The sequence below is a fragment of the Bombina bombina genome, chromosome 4 (genome assembly GCF_027579735.1).
Source record: "Bombina bombina isolate aBomBom1 chromosome 4, aBomBom1.pri, whole genome shotgun sequence".
Taxonomy (NCBI): domain Eukaryota; kingdom Metazoa; phylum Chordata; class Amphibia; order Anura; family Bombinatoridae; genus Bombina; species Bombina bombina.
In genome coordinates, this window is record NC_069502.1 from 490,635,281 (window position 1) to 490,652,542 (window position 17,262).

The following is a 17,262-nucleotide window of genomic DNA, read 5'->3' on the forward strand; positions in this document are numbered from 1 at the left end:
AACGTAAGCAGCGCTGGTATTGAGGTGAGATGTAAAGTAAAATTTTGCTCTACGATCACTTTTTTGCGGTTAAAAAACGGATTTGTAAAAACCTGTAATACCAGCGCTGTCTGTAAGTGAGCGGTGAGCATAAACTGCTCGTTAGCACCGCATAGCCTCTAACGCAAAACTCGTAATCTAGGTGAATGTGTTTTCAATATAGAACAGGGTGAGTTGAATTTTAAAATGACCCTTTTTGTCTGTTTTTTTGCATTTTCTATACTGTCCCAACTTTTTCGGAATTGGGATTGTATTTATTATATGAGGTTTCGTGGTCTTCCGACTGAGGAAGGGGTGAGGACTCTCTCTCTCTTTCTCTCTCTCTCTCTCTCTCTCTCTTTATATATATATATATATATATATATATATATATATATATATATATATATATAGATGGTGTATTTTCAAGCATATTTGCATACAATATACATAACATTTGCTTAAATATAATTTGTCATCGACCTATTTATTTATTATTCAAAAAGAAATGCAAAAGAATACACATAATTTAATTCAGGCAAATAGATAACTATGGCTTGATATTGGTGTGTAGCCAAAGTGAAATGAAGCCCAGCATTTTTCTTTCAAGATTCAGATAGAGAATGCGATTTTAAGAAACTTTCTAATTCACAATTTATTTATTCTCTTGGGCCTAGATTTAGAGTTTGGCGGTAGCCGTCAAAACCAGTGTTAGAGGCTCCTAACGCTGCTTTTTACCGCCCTCTGGTATTTAGAGTTTAGTTACCGACACTCAAAAATCACCCAACGCACAAATCTCTACCGACAGCTCAGACCCAGTAGTTAACATCTACCGACAAAATAAACATTCACGAATCACAAAACAAATATTACACAAAGTACACTTCCACTCATACAAACACTACACTATATTTATTTTTCAGATTTAATATTTTTTCTTCAAAATATAAAGGATCAAAGTTGCGAGATCTCGGGTGTTAGAAAAAAAACAAGACAAATCCATTTTGCCATTGACTAACATTGACACACGGGAAAACTCACTCATATAGCTACATCTAACTAATAATATTATCACAAACATACACTCATCGATGCATACCAAAAATATACACCACATTACATACACAAACAAGTTATTTATTACAAAATGAACACGATTTAGCTACTTTTTCACACAAGACCATGACGTCACTCACTTTACGAGGAAAACCAGTCTTTGATTTTTTTTTTACCAAAATTTTGAGCCTCCATTGACTTCTATGGGGAAGACGTGCTCGTGCAGACAGATTTCCCTAACGCACGCAAAAAGCGTAGACAAAAAAACTCCAAAGCGCTAGAAATCTTAAAAAAAAAAATGCTTTTCTGCGTTAGACCCAGCTATGACAAATATATCAAGAAATGCCTATTTCCCTATGGTGGACTTATGGATTTTACTTATTGAATATTCACAACAGCATTAAATTGTTTTACATTACATCAACTACAAATCAACATCACTAGTAACAAACATTTTTACAAATAAAATCACATTTAAACGGACACAAAAATAATTACAGCATTTCAGGATTCACAAACAGTAAACAATGGGAAACACCTCTCATTTACCTTTATTATTGCATTTCATTTATTCAACTCAAATGCTTGCAGCAACAGCATATCTACATAGGCTTAACACATGATCAGTCATGGATGCACATACATTACTTTTATCATTCACTCATACATGTGCATTCAAATGATGGGGGAAAAACACATTACATTCTCTCTAGGAATCACAAAACAGAACATATGGATTTTACTGTACTTTTAACATCATGATTCCATCACAATAAACCATTAGGAATTACGTACAAGAAGAACATCATTACACCAGATTACAGATGTCACTTTATAGGAAGGAACAACAATGCCAGACCGCTATATAGAAGTCAGCATATGTGGGACACAATCACAATATATACGTATATGTACATAACACGCATCACCCATCACGCAACCACAAAGCACACATTTATATTTTATTCAGCACACAATAACAATGTAGCACAATACAACAACACAATGAGGATTTCAGAACTACATAGGCAGGTTAATAATATGATGACGTCATTAGAAGATTCAACCATACACATTACAGATTCACGACTGTACCGCCCCTTTCAGAAATTTACCACTCAATACTACAATACAACATATACGTAAACAACAGTTTGGAACAGCATTATTAGGGCGATTTGAATGGGACAATTAATAAATATTGTCAGCTCGCAAATCACTTATATATATAATACTACAGATGACAGCCGGAAGTTCTTCAGTATTAGTGCGATTTTAATGGGACGTATACAATATTGACAGCTCGGCAATCACTTATATATACAATACTACAGATGACAGCCGGAAGTTCTTCAGTATTAGTGCCATTTTAATGGGACGCATACAATATTGACAGCTCAGCAATCACTTATATATACAATACTACAGATCGCAGACGGGAAGTTCTTCAGTATTAGTGCCATTTTAATGGGACGCATACAATATTGACAGCTCGGCAATCACTTATATATACAATACTACAGATGGCAGACGGGAAGTTCTGAATTATTATTGCGATTTTAATGGGACGCATACAATATTGACAGCTCGGCAATCACTTATATATACAATACTACAGATGACAGCCGGAAATTATTCAATATTAGTGCCATTTTAATGGGACGCATACAATATTTACAGCTCGGCAATCACTTATATATACAATACTACAGATGACAGCCGGAAGTTATTCAGTATTAGTGCGATTTTAATGGGACGCATACAATATTGACAGCTCGGCAATCACTTATATATACAATACTACAGATGACAGCTGGAAGTTCTTCAGTATTAGTGCGATTTTAATGGGACGCATACAATATTGACAGCTCGGCAATCACTTATATATACAATACTACAGATGACAGCCGGAAGTTATTCAGTATTAGTGCGATTTGAATGGGACGCATACAATATTGACAGCTCGGCAATCACTTATATATACAATACTACAGATGACAGCCGGAAGTTCTTCAGTATTAGTGCCATTTTAATGGGACGCATACAATATTTACATCTCGGCAATCACTTATATATACAATACTACAGATGGCCGACGGGAAGTTCGGAATTATTATTGCGATTTTAAAGGGACGCATACAATATTGACAGCTCGGCAATAACTTATATATACAATACTACAGATGGCAGCTGTTACTTTATCGTTTACAAACAATATTGCAGCAACATTGATCGATCACATTCGATGCGCATTATACACAACTGTGCACTTTCATTCATGTTAGCCTGGACGTGTGCTTGTTACTATAAGATCGTGTTTAATAAATATTGATTACGCATATGATCAAACATTACAAACATGCACTGTATGTGTGATATTTGACACTTTCACATTGAGATTCATTTGGGGAAAACAACATTTCAGCAAACACCCAAAAAACGCCCACTGTGAAAGCATTTGCACCGCTCACATACAAACAAGTGAATACAATTAGCAATCATTACAAACTCACTACCATTGGACTAATTGTACTATAAATCCCCCAAACAACATGGCCAAAGCATCCATTGTGATCCACATCAGATCAATTTGCATACCTTGTTACGCCTTGCTCTGCTGTTTGGAAAGATGGATGATGATGACATGGTAGACGTTGCTGGTGCTGCTATTGGCGAACTAGCTGTTGATAGAATCAGGCAGCCTCGGCGGCTCCGAGTGAGACGAAGGGCTCATCTGGTTCGTGGTCCTCGTGTCTACAGGGTGAGACCCACCTTGGAAAACATGAGCGACTTTGAGGTTTATGATAAGTATCGGCTCAATCGTGAACAGCTCATTGGCGATCTTCTTAAACCTCATTTGGAGCCACGTATAAGAATAAGGACTGCATGAGTAAGATGCTAAGTTGTCTATACGTCCTGGCCTCCGGGAGTTTCAATCCGGAGAAATGTACATGCATGGCCTGTCTTAAGGTACATTCTCTGTGGTGTTTGATAACTTTCTGGACGCCATGGTACGTATCAATAAGCAATACATAGGATTCCCACAGAATGATGGTGATTGGAGGCGCCTGAAGCGGGAATTCTTTGATATTGCTCAATTGCCCAATGTCTTGGGAGCCATAGATTGTACCCACATTGCGCTGCGTGCTCCAATTGATGACTTGCCCTTCAGAAATCGCAAACATTTTCATAGCCTCAACGTGCAGTATGTTTGTGACGCACAGATGAGGATTATGCATGTATGTGCGAATTTTGGAGGAGCTTGTCATGATGCCCGCATCCTCTCTCTGTCGTCCCTGTGGCGGCCGTTTGAGGAAAGACAAATGCCCCCTGGTTATCTCGTTGGTGAGTATTTGTGCACAACATGGTTAATTAGTTAGACAATTGCCACTGTAGTTTTAAAATGTTAGCGTAATGTTCAGCTATAGGATGCAATTTAACCATTTATTTTTATTTCCGCAAATGTCTACTTTTAGTTCAATGCAGATATGTAGCATGTCTTACCTTAAATGCTCAGAGAATGCAATGTAACCATTTAGTTGGCATTTTACACAAGGTCTGGTTTAGGCAAAATACGCATATGTAGCATGTCTTAGCTGAAATGGGAAGATATTAGCAAATGCAATTTAACCATGTCATTGTCTCTTTCCGCTAATGTCTACTTTTAGTTCAATGCAGATATGTAGCATATCTTACCTTAAATGCTCAGATAGAGAATGCAATGTAACCATTTAGTTGGTATTTTACACAAGGTCTGGTTTAGGAGAAATACGCATATGTAGCATGTCTTAGCTGAAATGGAAAGATATTAGCAAATGCAATGTAACCATGTCATTGTCTCTTTCCGCTAATGTCTAGTTTTAGTTCAATGCAGATATGTAGCATGTCTTACCTTAAATGTTCAGATAGAGAATGCAATGTAACCATTTAGTTGGTATTTTACACAAGGTCTGGTTTAGGCGAAATACGCATATGTAGCATGTCTTAGCTGAAATGGGAAGATAGCAGCCAATGCAATTTAACCATGTCATTGTCTCTTTCCGCTAATGTCTACTTTTAGTTCAATGCAGATATGTAGCATGTCTTACCTTAAATGCTCAGATAGAGAATGCAATGTAACCATTTAGTTGGTATTTTACACAAAGTCTGGTTTAGGCGAAATACGCATATGTAGCATGTCTTAGCTGAAATGGGAAGATAGCAGCCAATGCAATTTAACCATGTCATTGTCTCTTTCCGCTAATGTCTACTTTTAGTTCAATACAGATATGTAGCATGTCTTACCTTAAATGCTCGGATAGAGAATGCAATGTAACCATTTAGTTGGTATTTTACACAAGGTCTGGTTTAGGCGAAATACGCATATGTAGCATGTCTTAGCTGAAATGGGAAGATAGAGAATAATATTGAACTAGATTATTCTTTTAAAAAATAAGCATTTGTTAGAGGATTATCGTGTACACAAACTTTTTTTGGAATCAAAATACAATTTTGAGGATTCAGTTTGAATTATGTTCTGTTCATAATTTATAGGTGATTCTGGTTACATGAGCCGGCCTTGGCTTATTACCCCCTTGCGTAGCCCGACTGATGTGGCTGAGGAGCGCTACAATAGGGCTCATAAGAGAACCAGGGCGGTGGTTGAACGAATGTTCGGGCTCCTGAAGATGAGGTTCAGGTGCCTTGACAGGTCGGGAGGAGCCCTCCAGTACAACCCAAAGAAGGTGGCTAAGATCGTTATAGCCTGTAGTGTCCTGCACAATATTGCACAGCGGGCTGGGATGCTGCAGGCCGTCCAGGCGCACCGAAACCTCCTCAGAGATGAGGAGGACGATCCAGTTCTAGAGGGGCCATTCCGGGACGAGGGGCTCAATGTCAGAGCAGACATCATCAACTGCCACTTTAGACGGTAAATAATAGAAGTTAGATTGGAGTATTGTCAATAGATGTGAACTCTAGGGAAATGACAAGTAGAGAATTGTGCAAACATGTTAGGATTGTTCATCAAATGCTAAAAATGTGTTTCATTTATTAATATAGGTGATGCTCTGGTCATTGGGTCCTGTAGCGAGCCTTTGCCACCTGGTTTTTAAAGAGGACATCAGCTGGTAAGTATAAATGTATGGACTGTTGCTGGCATGAATTGTACACAAATACATCATATGGCATACATTTTCAAAACTAGTATTTAGTTTACACATTACATAAAATGTAAATACTCAGAAAGGGATCCTCTAGCATAACTATCCTCTAGCATGACTATGGTTCAAAGTCACACATTAGAGGTTCGTTCTGCTCAATATGACTCATCTTCACACTTGATAGAACATAACACAAGATGCTACACATGCTTAGGAAGCTAGTGACAGAAATTGATTCAGAAATGGAGGGTTGGGAGAGGGGTACAGAACTGATTCACACACTTGTAGTAGTAATTTTAATAAACCGTTTTATGCCATTAGGGAGATGACTTCATGTAAAGACTGAAAGGGAAGAATTCGAAGAATGACAGTGAAGAATTCCCAGACTGGAAGTGGAAAAAGACAAGATTGAAATCGAAGAATACCAATGGGATCATGTCTGGCATTATCTTTCAAATCTGCTGACCTTGAAAACCATACAAAGACATGTTCACATGGTAAGTGCGAACTATTTGATAGAATAAGGCTGTGGAGGCATCCTATTGGAGACACTTAGATTATTTTTTAATTTTTAGATGGTATTTCACAGTCCTCTATTTTTGAAATGATGAATAAGACACCTATTGAAGATCAACTGTTTTCCCCTGAATTGACTTTCAAAGACCATGCATTATCCAGGTTGGTTTACCAATGCATGATAGTTAAGAATCACAGGAAGAATGTAGAATATTAGTAGCTTACATACATTAGTCATACTTTGTTCATAATTAGATATTTAGGTATCACAATCAGACACTTAGATTATTTTCTAATTTTTAGATGGTTTTTCAGTCCTCTATTTATGAAATGATGAATAAGACACCTATTTAAGATCAACTGTTTTCCCCTGAATTGACTTTCAAAGACCATGCATTATCCAGGTTGGTTTACCAATGCATGATAGTTAAGAATCACAGGAAGAATGTAGAATATTAGTAGCTTACATACATTAGTCATACTTTGTTCATAATTAGATATTTAGGTATAACAATCAGACACTTAGATTATTTTCTAATTTTTAGATGGTTTTTCAGGCCTCTATTTATGAAATGATGAATAAGACACCTATTGAAGATCAACTGTTTTCCCCTGAATTGACTTTCAAAGACCATGCATTATCCAGGTTGGTTTACCAATGCATGATAGTTAAGAATCACAGGAAGAATGTAGAATATTAGTAGCTTACATACATTAGTCATACTTTGTTCATAATTAGATATTTAGGTATCACAATCAGACAAAGGAATACATATTATAGTTGATATAGAGGTATTTGAATGGACATGAAATATTACATTTATGTTCAGCATACATGTATATTTATTATTTAAATGTGATATACATTATTATGTATAATTAGAAATGCTGATATTTAAATGTAATTTTTATTACACAATATAATGGTGTATGGTTTTTTTGGTTTTTAATCCAAAAATTTAATTCATAAATATCTTGATAAAATTTTGCACAAAGTTAGAGCATAGACACAAGATGATTGTAAATGTATTTTATGAATATTTTACAACGTGTGTATTAACTTTGTAAAATATGTTTTTTTTATTTTCAGATTTTCATCTGATGACTTCCAGGAATATTTTTTGTTTTTGTTTTTGTTAAAAGAACTTTTTTTTTTTAAATGGTAATAATCAACATTTTATTATTAAATAGCCTCTTTTGAACAGATTATAATAAATATCCATATAATCTGTCAATAAAAAACAATTTGACTCCCATGACTGGTAGTTGTCTATTTGACAAGCACATGCATAAGATCAAATTAGGCATCATGTATAGCATTAATTTTAGAAAATCCACTGATTCAGAGAATATTAAAGTCAACTATCTTTTTTAAATTAATTGGGGAGTGAAATCCATCGATGCTTTTCTTGTGTAATTTTTAGATGTTAAAATATTTTCGGATATGTAGTCAGAATTTGACATAAATTTATTTGTTTCACTTTTAAGAAGGGGAAGTGGTTCACTTACATTAAAGTGACAGTGTTGTTGAATGTAAAATTTATTTTATAAGATCTTGTATCTTCCTTAGGTATCTAAAAACATTATTTTAATAAATTTATATTTTTTAAATTTAAAAATGGTAGGTCAGTTAACTTCATATTTTGCACAAGCTAGTTATTGGATGCCATGTTAATTGATTTTATTTTCTAGTGGAGTAATTTAAAGGGTCATTTAACTATAGTTATTCATATTATGTATTTTTTAAAATCTTACCTCTTGGGTTAAACATCACATATCTATATATAATTTTCATTCCCCTTTAGTTTCTTTCGACAATGTTAAATCAACATTCCGAATGTTTTGGTCCTTAAAGGGCTATTCACAAAATATATTGTGTATTGAATTTTAAACAATCATAAAAGAATTTAAACATATTTAAAAAGTACTATAGAATTACATTCAGTCTTTAAATATACTTAGAAAAAGATACATCAATGCACATATCTTAGACAATTACATAAGGCATCTATGTGCAACCAACAATCAGCATCAAAATAGCCTATGTAGATATGTATTTAATCCAAGAATATATATAATTAAAATCTAATGATCGAATAACAAAACAAATTAAGTTGTTCAAATATTATAATCTTATCCAAAATGCATAAATAACATATAGCTTAATGTCCCTCTAAGCTGAAGACTGCGAAATACATCCATTACAATATATATTTCAGTCAGTGTGTAAAACAATCCAGAAGTTAATCTAAATATGCTTTACTCATATGTTATACTAATTTTGCCAAAGGAAGGTGCCTAGGTTTATGATATTTCAAGCATTATTGTGAAATGTCTCCTTAAAGGGACATGAACTCAAAATATACTTAAAGGGAGACAGTAAAAAAATTAATGATTTATACATTCAGAACGAGTATTCTATTTTAAGCAACTTTATAAATTGACTCTTATTATCAATGTTCCTCGTGATGTTGCTATCATTACTTTAAAAATAAGGCATTAAATTGATAATTTATTTGCTTCAGTACTCTGGACAGAAATGTTTTTTTTTGGGTGGATTAATTTATACAACAATCATCAAGGACAACCCAGGTTTTTCGCCAAAATTGTCCGTAATCTAAAATATCATTATTGATTTGCAAAGAAAGATAACAAGATAATTCTTAACATTTGAGAATCGGATTAAATTATAAAGTTGCTTAACATTTCATGCTCAATCTGAATCACGAACACTAAATTTGTTTGGACAGTGTCCCTTTAAGAGATTTAAAGAGTGTATTTACTTCTCTTCTTATCTTGACATACTTTGCTTGAAAAGCATATCGAGATAGGCTCAGTAGATGAAGATTGGTGGATGCACAGAGATGCCTTATGTGATTGGCTCAACCATGTGCATTTAAATTTCTTCTGTTGAGGATATCTAAATACAAAGATAAATTGAGTTACATTTTAAAGTCTAAACAATTGTTTATCTCTACAGATCATTTGATACAATTGTTTGGTTGTAATGTCTATTTAAAAATAAAGACGCCATTGCACAATAACATATATGAGCAGTTCAGACAAATACAAGCTCGAGGTTTATTTACTAATAACAAACAAACCTGTAGTTTAACATCTATAAACAGATTATCCAAGTTTCTGACATTATAAACTTGAATTTGAACATTCAGAAATGTTGCGTGGGAAACGGATCTTGAAACACCAGATTTGCATCTTTAAACATTAGAGTCTAATGTCATGCAATAGCACACAATCAATGTGCATTATAAATACAATTCAATTTTCGCTCTGTGACGCATATTCTGTAGAGCGCAAGAAACATCATTCCTATTTCATGTGTCTACCGACAGCTCAGACCCAGTAGTTAACATCTACCGACAAAATAAACATCCACGAATCACAAAACAAATATTACACAAATTACATTTACACTCATACAAACACTACACTATATTTATTTTTCAGATTTAATATTTTTTCTTCAAAATATAAAGGATCAAAGTTGCGAGATCTCGGGTGTTAGAAAAAAAACAAGACAAATCCATTTTGCCATTGACTAACATTGACACACGGGAAAACTCACTCATATAGCTACATCTAACTAATAATATTATCACAAACATACACTCATCGATGCATACCAAAAATATACACCACATTACATACACAAACAAGTTATTTATTACAAAATGAACACGATTTAGCTACTTTTTCACACAAGACCATGACGTCACTCACTTTACGAGGAAAACCAGTCTTTGATTTTTTTTTTTACCAAAATTTTGAGCCTCCATTGACTTCTATGGGGAAGACGTGCTCGTGCACGCGACAGACAGATTTCCCTAACGCACGCAAAAAGCGTAGACAAAAAAACTCCAAATACCAGCGCTAGAAATCTTTAAAAAAAAAATGCTTTTCTGCGTTAGACCCAGCTATGACAAATAGATCAAGAAATGCCTATTTCCCTATGGTGGACTTATGGATTTTACTTATTGAATATTCACAACAGCATTAAATTGTTTCATACTTTTACATTACATCAACTACAAATCAACATCACTAGTAACAAACATTTTTACAAATAAAATCACATTTAAATGGACACAAAAATAATTACAACATTTCAGGATTCACAAACAGTACACAATGGGAAACACCTCTCATTTACCTTTATTACTGCATTTCATTTATTCAACTCATATGCTTGCAGCAACAGCATATCTACATAGGCTTAACAAATGATCAGTCATGGATGCACATACATTACTTTTATCATTCACTCATACATGTGCATTCAAATGATGGGGGAAAAACACATTACATTCTCTCTAGGAATCACAAAACAGAACATATGGATTTTAATGTAGTTTTAACATCATGATTCCATCACAATAAACCATTAGGAATTACGTACAAGAAGAACATCATTACACCAGATTACAGATGTCACTTTATGGGAAGGAACAACAATGCCAGACCGCTATATAGAAGTCAGCATATGTGGGACACAATCACAATATATACGTATATGTACATAACACGCATCACCCATCACGCAACCACAAAGCACACATTTATATTTTATTCAGCACACAATAACAATGTAGCACAATACAACAACACAATGAGGATTTCAGAACTACATAGGCAGGTTAATAATATGATGACGTCATTAGAAGATTCAACCATACACATTACAGATTCACGACTGTACCGCCCCTTTCAGAAATTTACCACTCAATACTACAATACAACATATACGTAAACAACAGTTTGGAACAGCATTATTAGGGCGATTTGAATGGGACAATTAATAAATATTGTCAGCTCGCAAATCACTTATATATATAATACTACAGATGACAGCCGGAAGTTTTTCAGTATTAGTGCGATTTGAATTGGACGCATACAATATTGACATCTCAGCAATCATTTATATATACAATACTACAGATGACAGCCGGAAGTTCTTCAGTATTAGTGCGATTTTAATGGGACGCATACAATATTGACAGCTCGGCAATCACTTATATATACAATACTACAGATGACAGCCGGAAGTTCTTCAGTATTTGTGCCATTTTAATGGGATGCATACAATATTGACAGCTCGGAAATCACTTATATATACAATACTACAGATGGCAGACGGGAAGTTCTTCAGTATTAGTGCCATTTTAATGGGACGCATACAATATTGACAGCTCGGCAATCACTTATATATACAATACTACAGATGGCAGACGGGAAGTTCTGAATTATTTTTGCGATTTTAATGGGACGCATACAATATTGACAGCTCGGCAATCACTTATATATACAATACTACAGATGACAGCCGGAAGTTATTCAGTATTAGTGCCATTTTAATGGGACGCATACAATATTTACAGCTCAGCAATCACTTATATATACAATACTACAGATGACAGCCGGAAGTTATTCAGTATTAGTGCAATTTTAATGGGACGCATACAATATTGACAGCTCAGCAATCACTTATATATACAATACTACAGATGACAGCCGGAAGTTCTTCAGTATTAGTGCGATTTTAATGGGACGCATACAATATTGACAGCTCGGCAATCACTTATATATACAATACTACAGATGACAGCCGGAAGTTCTTCAGTATTAGTGCGATTTGAATGGGACGCATACAATATTGACAGCTCGGCAATCACTTATATATACAATACTACAGAAGACAGCCGGAAGTTCTTCAGTATTAGTGCCATTTTAATGGGACGCATACAATATTTACATCTCGGCAATCACTTATATATACAATACTACAGATGGCAGACGGGAAGTTCGGAATTATTATTGCGATTTTAAAGGGACGCATACAATATTGACAGCTCGGCAATCACTTATATATACAATACTACAGATGGCAGCTGTTACTTTATCGTTTACAAACAATATTGCAGCAACATTGATCGATCACATTCGATGCACATTATACACAACTATGCACTTTCATTCATGTTAGCCTGGACATGTGCTTGTTACTATAAGATCACGTTTAATAAATATTGATTACGCATATGATCAAACATTACAAACATGCACTGTATGTGTGATATTTGACACTTTCACATTGAGATTCATTTGGGGAAAACAACATTTCAGCAAACACCCAAAAAATGCCCACTGTGAAAGCATTCGCGCCGCTCACATACAACAAGTGAATACAATTAGCAATCATTACAAACTCACTACCATTGGACTAATTGTACTATAAATCCCCCAAACAACATGGCCAAAGCATCCCTTGTAATCCACATCAGATCAATTTGCATACCTTGTTACGCCTTGCTTTGCTGTTTGGAAAGATGGATGATGATGACATGGTAGACGTTGCTGGTGCTGCTATTGGCGAACTAGCTGTTGATAGAATCAGGCAGCCTCGGCGGCTCCGAGTGAGACGAAGAGCTCGTCTGGTTCGTGGTCCTCTTGTCTACAGGGTGAGACCCACCTTGGAAAACATGAGCGACTTTGAGGTTTATGATAAGTATTGGCTCAATCGCGAACAGCTCATTGGCCTTTACGATCTTCTTAAACCTCATTTGGAGCCACGTATAAGAATAAGGACTGCTGTTCCCGGCATGAGTAAGATGCTAAGTTGTCTATACATCCTGGCCTCCGGGAGTTTTCAATCCGGAGAAATGTACATGCATGGCCTGTCTCAAGGTACATTCTCTGTGGTGTTTGATAACTTTCTGGATGTCATGGTATGTATCAGTAAGCAATACATAGGATTCCCACAGAATGATGGTGATTGGAGGCACCTGAAGCAGGAATTCTTTGATATTGCTCAATTGCCCAATGTCTTGGGAGCCATAGATTGTACCCACATTGCGCTGCGTGCTCCAATTGATGACTTGCCCTTCAGAAATCGCAAACATTTTCATAGCCTCAACGTGCAGTATGTTTGTGACGCACAGATGAGGATTATGCATGTGTGTGCGAATTTTGGAGGAGCTTGTCATGATGCCCGCATCCTCTCTCTGTCGTCCCTGTGGCGGCCATTTGAGGAAAGACAAATGCCCCCTGGTTATCTCGTTGGTGAGTATTTGTGCACAACATGGTTAATTAGTTAGACAATTGCCACTGTAGTTTTAAAATGTTAGCGTAATGTTCAGCTATAGGATTCAATTTAACCATTTATTTTTATTTCCGCAAATGTCTACTTTTAGTTCAATGCAGATATGTAGCATGTCTTACCTTAAATGCTCAGAGAATGCAATGTAACCATTTAGTTGGCATTTGGTTTAGGCGAAATACGCATATGTAGCATGTCTTAGCTGAAATGGGAAGATATTAGCAAATGCAATTTAACCATGTCATTGTCTCTTTCCGCTAATGTCTACTTTTAGTTCAATGCAGATATGTAGCATGTCTTACCTTAAATGCTCAGATAGAGAATGCAATGTAACCATTTAGTTGGTATTTTACACAAGGTCTGGTTTAGGAGAAATACGCATATGTAGCATGTCTTAGCTGAAATGGGAAGATATTAGCAAATGCAATTTAACCATGTCATTGTCTCTTTCCGCTAATGTCTAGTTTTAGTTTAATGCAGATATGTAGCATCTCTTACCTTAAATGCTCAGATAGAGAATGCAATGTAACCATTTGGTTGGTATTTTACACAAGGTCTGGTTTAGGCAAAATACGCATATGTAGCATGTCTTAGCTGAATTGGGAAGATAGCAGCCAATGCAATTTAACCATGTCATTGTCTCTTTCCGCTAATGTCTACTTTTAGTTCAATGCAGATATGTAGCATGTCTTACCTTAAATGCTCGGATAGAGAATGCAATATAACCATTTAGTTGGTATTTTACACAAGGTCTGGTTTAGGCGAAATACGCATATGTAGCATGTCTTAGCTGAAATGGGAAGATAGCAGCCAATGCAATTTAACCATGTCATTGTCTCTTTCTGCTAATGTCTACTTTTAGTTCAATGCAGATATGTAGCATGTCTTACCTTAAATGCTCGGATAGAGAATGCAATATAACCATTTAGTTGGTATTTTACACAAGGTCTGGTTTAGGTGAAATACGCATATGTAGCATGTCTTAGCTGAAATGGGAAGATAGAGAATAATATTGAACTAGATTATTCTTTTAAAAAATAAACATTTGTTAGTGGATTATCGTGTACACAAACTTTTTTTGGAATCAAAATACAATTTTGAGGATTCAGTTTGAATTATGTTCTGTTCATAATTTATAGGTGATTCTGGTTACATGAGCCGGCCTTGGCTTATTACCCCCTTGCGTAGCCCAACTGATGTGGCTGAGGAGCGCTACAATAGGGCTCATAAGAGAACCAGGGCGGTGGTTGAACGAATGTTCGGGCTCCTGAAGATGAGGTTCAGGTGCCTTGACAGGTCGGGAGGAGCCCTCCAGTACAACCCAAAGAAGGTGGCTAAGATCGTTATAGCCTGTAGTGTCCTGCACAATATTGCACAGCGGGCTGGGATGCTGCAGGCCGTCCAGGCGCACCGAAACCTCCTCAGAGATGAGGAGGACGATCCAGTTCTAGAGGGGCCATTCCAGGACGAGGGGCTCAATGTCAGAGCAGACATCATCAACTGCCACTTTAGACGGTAAATAATAGAAGTTAGATTGGAGTATTGTCAATAGATGTGAACTCTAGGGAAATGACAAGTAGAGAATTGTGCAAACATGTTAGGATTGTTCATCAAATGCTAAAAATGTGTTTAATTTATTAATATAGGTGATGCTCTGGTCATTGGGTCCTGTAGTGAGTTTTTGCCACCTGGTTTTTAAAGAGGACATCAGCTGGTAAGTATAAATGTATGGACTGTTGCTGGCATGAATTGTACACAAATACATCATATGGCATACATTTTCAAAACTATAAAAAGATAATCAGTGCGCCAACGGTCAAATGACTGCTATATATATATATAAAAAGTGGTTACCTAAATAAGTGACTATCAAAAACAATTGTTAAGAGACTGGAACCAGATGTGATAGCTCCTATGCAGATAAATAAAGGATAATATAGTAATAATACGTTAATAATACGTTATAGAAAACTCATTAGCGAATGAGTTGATATAGCATTGAAATACAAAGTATGAGTCATATAGTAGACAAGATGTTGTTGAGGTATATAAATGAGACAGTCCCAACCACAAAGTCCTATTGTATTCGAATCTATTAGGGATAATATCCAAGTCACAGGTGGCAAGCAGCTTCTTCAAACGATCCCTGTTGGTGACCCAGGGCGAGTAACTAGATAGATAATGAGATAAAAGAAGGCGCCAACATAGTGCAGATATCAATGGGGTAGGACACGCAATACATGTAAGTCAATATACTCACAGGATTTCAGACACTTGATAAGTGTCACAAAAGCCTCCTGGACCCTCAGAGTCGTCCAGCTAACTCCCACTCCACTGTGGTAGGAAGAATCCGCTCGTATCTACCGGCTGTAATGGCTCCGCTATTGGTCTCAGCTCCAAACTATGTTCCAAATTGACAGACCTGTGGCCAGCTCAGGATATACAAATGCGGTCAGTGCTCTCCGGTAAGGAGTCAAAAGGCCAGACAACTCAAAAGTTGGTGATGTATTGGCAAAATCAAGTTTACCAGTTAAGAATGTAAATGAAAGTTTGTAGCTACAATCTTAAAAATAAATAAGACTTTAATGGCACAACGTTTCTCGGTCTGTACGTGACCGTTTCCTCAGGTGCAAAAGTGTACGTTGTGCCATTAAAGTCTTATTTATTTTTAAGATTGTAGCCACAAACTTTCATTTACATTCTTAACTGGTAAACTTGATTTTGCCAATACATCACCAACTTTTGAGTTGTCTGGCCTTTTGACTCCTATCCAGAGAGCACTGACCGCATTTGTATATCCTGAGCTGGCCACAGGTCTGTCAATTTGGAACATAGTTTGGAGCTGAGACCAATAGCGGAGCCATTACAGCCGGTAGATACGAGCGGATTCTTCCTACCACAGTGGAGTGGGAGTTAGCTGGACGACTCTGAGGGTCCAGGAGGCTTTTGTGACACTTATCAAGTGTCTGAAATCCTGTGAGTATATTGACTTACATGTATTGCGTGTCCTACCCCATTGATATCTGCACTATGTTGGCGCCTTCTTTTATCTCATTATTTTCAAAACTAGTATTTAGTTTACACATTACTTAAAATGTAAATACTCAGAAAGGGATCCTCTAGCATAACTATCCTCTAGCATGACTATGGTTCAAAGTCACACATTAGAGGTTCGTTCTGCTCAATATGACTCATCTTCACACTTGATAGAACATAACACAAGATGCTACACACGCTTAGGAAGCTAGTGACAGAAATTGATTCAGAAATGGGGGGTGGGAGAGGGGTACAGAACTGATTCACACACTTGTAGTAGTAATTTTAATAAACCTTTTTATGCCATTAGGGAGTTGACTTCATGTAAAGACTGAAAGGGAAGAATTCGAAGAATGACAGTGAAGAATTCCCAGACTGACA